Source organism: Osmerus eperlanus, chromosome 17 (genome assembly GCF_963692335.1).
Source record: "Osmerus eperlanus chromosome 17, fOsmEpe2.1, whole genome shotgun sequence".
NCBI classification, from domain to species: Eukaryota; Metazoa; Chordata; class Actinopteri; order Osmeriformes; family Osmeridae; genus Osmerus; species Osmerus eperlanus.
In genome coordinates this window covers 9,817,256-9,821,076 of record NC_085034.1, presented here as the reverse complement: position 1 = coordinate 9,821,076, position 3,821 = coordinate 9,817,256, and the positions used below count along the sequence as shown (strand labels likewise).

At 40.1% G+C, this 3,821-nt stretch overlaps 2 long non-coding RNA genes across 2 annotated transcripts; one reads left to right on the top strand and one right to left on the bottom strand.

Annotated features, from left to right (window-relative positions):
- Nucleotides 1-735: 735 nt before the first annotated feature.
- On the bottom strand, nt 736-1,215 carry LOC134037950 (uncharacterized). The gene is made up of 3 exons (XR_009932613.1): nt 1,054-1,215; nt 861-955; nt 736-776 (listed from the first exon to the last, which is right to left on the bottom strand). It is a non-coding gene; the product is annotated as an uncharacterized LOC134037950 (long non-coding RNA).
- Nucleotides 1,216-2,117: 902 nt separating this feature from the next.
- LOC134037686 (uncharacterized) lies at nt 2,118-2,859 on the top strand. Its single transcript, XR_009932560.1, has 3 exons — nt 2,118-2,251; nt 2,396-2,554; nt 2,767-2,859. It is a non-coding gene; the product is annotated as an uncharacterized LOC134037686 (long non-coding RNA).
- The last annotated feature ends 962 nt before the right edge of the window (nt 2,860-3,821 follow it).

Here is a 3,821-nt window from a genome sequence, read left to right as displayed (position 1 = left end):
TGGAGGTAGTCTTCAAAGGCGCCCTCACCAGGCCCGTCAACCTCATGAGGAAGGTCACCTGTGATCTGAAATGACATGATAATACAGAACATGCAGCAGATAGTTGCGTGAAGTTAGTGTTTTTTTAATTCTATTGCAAATGTAGCAATATTTGAGAATAAAATATCAAAAGTTGACATACCTCGGTTGACAGCCGTGGCTCCCGACCATACATCAGTCGGTAGGGTGAATACCTGGTGGAAGCCTGAACACTGGTGTTATGTGCAAACAAGATTACCTTCAGGTTATCCTCCCACCGTTCTTGATGCCCATCCAGAGTCTTCCCGATGGCCCTCTTCAGCGTCTGGTTGGTCCTCTCATCCAGTCCGTTAGTCTGGGGATGGTAGGCAGACGTGATCCGATGCTTTGCCCCCCACTTCTCGAACAAGATCTGGTTAACCTAAATAAGTACAAATGTAATCATTAGTTTGGTTTATATGTGTAGTATATCCTCAACACTTAAGAAATCCAATGTTTTATTTATCATCAACTTGACCTTGTTCCAGAACTCTCTGCCCTGGTCCGTCAGGATGACCTCGGGTGCGCCATGGGTGTGGAAGATGTCCATCAGGGCCTGGGATGTTGCCACGGCAGTCTTGTCCTAGCAGTACATAGAACACAAGAAAATACATGGAGCTATAATATAGCTGTTATATTAAAACATGAATTTTCAAGGAGAAAATTGAGATACATGTGCCCATTCCTGGATGACTTGAACGGTCCGATGAGGTCCACACCTGGTATACAGTCAAATACATGTTTTTGGCGTTAAGTAATGGTGGGAAACTGTTTCATTTAAATGTGGAATGAGTAGAACTCACCAATCATGTACCAAGGTGAAACAGGCTTGATGCTCTTCAACTCAGGTGCCTGTCTTCACCTTCTCAAACTTCTGGCAAGGCACACAGGTGCGGACCTTGAAACAAATGATCAAGAGCAAGTTGAGATGCTCCTTAGCAGTGTGTAAACAACAATATTGCTACAGTTTGTAATTGATATAGGGTTTTTTACTACCCAGTATTCCACATCCTTGACAATGCCAAGCCAGTAGAAGCGCTGGTTGATCTTTCCCAACATGCGCTTCACTCCGAAGTGGCCGGCGTGGACCTCGGTCAGAACTGCCTCCCTTTCCTCGTCAGACATGATGACCCTCCTTGGTGGCTGACCATCCTTGGCCCTCAAATACGTGCAACCATCTAGAATATAAAAACGGTTAAAGACTGAAAACAATTGTCTTAAACAAGTCTTAAAATATTTAAGGTAAAATAAAGGAAAACAATTTAGTAGTAGTTAAGACTATTTATATCGTATGGTTAACAAATCTTACCATGGAGTATGAATTTATCAGCTGATCTCCGGAGGGAGCGCTTGTGCCCAGGAGAGGCATCCTCCTTGTACTTCCCTGCTGAGAGATCATTAAAAATGTCACTGAAGGATGACATATTTAAGTACTTCAATTACAAAATGCCTAAGTATTAATTAATATAGCCAAAGTATAAACGTCCGTCTATTTGTTTTGTAACTATAGGTTCTATCTGTATTTCTCTATTATTCTGTAAGACTATTTAAAGCTAACTGACTAGCTAGAAAGTTTCAACTAAATCTTAAACTTCGAAATCAATCAAACAGCCAATATTACAATATAAACAATCGGAATTACAAAATGTTATACTGATATGATAATATGTTATTCTGTAAACTAGTGTAAAGCTAGCTAACTTGCTAGTTTCAAAAGTCTAAGTTACTACTTCAAAATAAATCAACTAATTACTTAATAAAAACAATATACTGTATAGCTATGACTAAGAACTAAATCTAAAGGAATGATTTAAGGGTTATCTGGTGTAGATTGTCTCCGGGTAGATGTCTTGATCTGGCCTTGATGCGTCAGCAGATAAATGACAGCTCGAGCCGATGACGGTCCAAAACTGTGAGAGCGAGCCTGAGGTAAATTGTAATTTTGAAGCGCCTACCTAGCAACCAGAATAGCAACCAGGACATTTCCCGCTGCTGGCATGCGTAGATATCTCACGTCAGGTAGGACACTATTTGGCCCTAGGACACTATTTGGCCTGACAGTGGCATTCTTTTTTTCTGGGTCATTTAAAAAGCAACTGAAATTCAACACATTTGTACAGGAGCTACAGCATGTAACACTTACTTTAGTACCAGTGCCAGATGTTAACACTGAGCAACCTTTGTCAACAGACAGGTAGGTTTTTTTACACAAATTACAAAAATGTCTTATACAGTATATTTTGACATATAATGGAGTATGACAATGAATATATTATTGCCTTGGTTGCTAATTAGAATTATGTGTTTTTCATCCCCTCCCTTCCCCATCCCTTATTAGAAATGAGGCAAGTGGCAGACTGCCTCTTGGTTTTCTTATTCCTCCTTTCCCTAGAGATCTTCAGACCAGACTTGACAAAAAGGAAGCATGTCAGAAGTCCAGCAAAGATCGACATACGATCATTCGTGTTCTGCATGAAGCAGTTATAGAACACACAATGTAAGTCAGTATGTCTTTTATTCATGTAACATTTTAGAAAACCCATGTTTGTTGTCGTCACTATCATTGCATAAAAGTAACATCAACTAGACAGGTATTATGAGGTGAGAAAATGTCAGTCAGTTAAGATGCGGGGCCAAATGTGTGTTTCAAATGGCAGTGTGTTGGTAGAGTATAAATGGCTTTATTCATTAATTTAGTCTTTCCTACAGGTATCCCAACAATGCGGAATATGTGCAAGTAGTTAGAGCACTTATTGTGAAGTATCCTTTCCTTAAGGATCCGGAGGGAAACGGCTATGTAAGTTATAAAGTTTGATATTATGCAGCTAGTTATTTTCTAATGTAATTATTTTTATAACATTTAATGGTATATTATACAATAATGCATATTGTATATCAGTCACTGAAACGCAAATTCAAAGCGGAGCGTGCCCCTTTGATACATGAAGACGAAGTGAAAAGGAGTAAAGAGAAGTTCGGTCACAAGAGAGCCAGAGTCTACAGAAGCGGCAGGAGCCTGTTGCAGATCTGTGTCACGAGTTAGTAGATCCATGTAGATATATACATATACTAGAAAGGTTTTTGTGCATGATATTTTACAGGATGTGTTTGTGAATAGTAACTGAGGTTCTCCTCGTGTGGTTGCAAAATTCTAATTTAGTTTAAAAAAAAAGGTTTTGCATTGAAAGGTTGAGCTGTTTTACTTTTTATTTCCAACAGGTACCTGCTGTGATTGGTGAGGACGCGTCCTCTATTGAGAGGCATGTGCAAGTCCTACATATGCAGTATGAGAAGATGACACCTGTAGTGAGGTCCACAAGACCACACGGAGCCAACATCTTGCCACACCTGAAGAGTGATTCAATCACATCAGAATCAGCCCTTGTGACACCCTCAGTATGCTGATTACCCACCAAACGCCGATGCAAAGGAACCATAGAATGGGGGGGGGGACCTCCCCAATCTACCAAATCAGCCCTCCTGCTAGCTTGCAAGCTTCAAAGGGCCTGATTTAGACAACACGTCTCCAGCGACCATTTGCTATCCGTTTCGGCGGCGATTTGAACAAAGAACATACCTTGATCAGAACTTTTGAGGAAAGTTCTTGAGACTTTACCACAAGAGTACAAGGTGGAGAATTATGAGAGGGATATTTGTGTTATGTTTGTTACTTTGTTTTAATGTTGTGTTCACTGAAATCTTGATTCTAGTAACAACTCATTCTTCCTGAAAGATAACCACGTCATTCTTGGTATCTACACGAA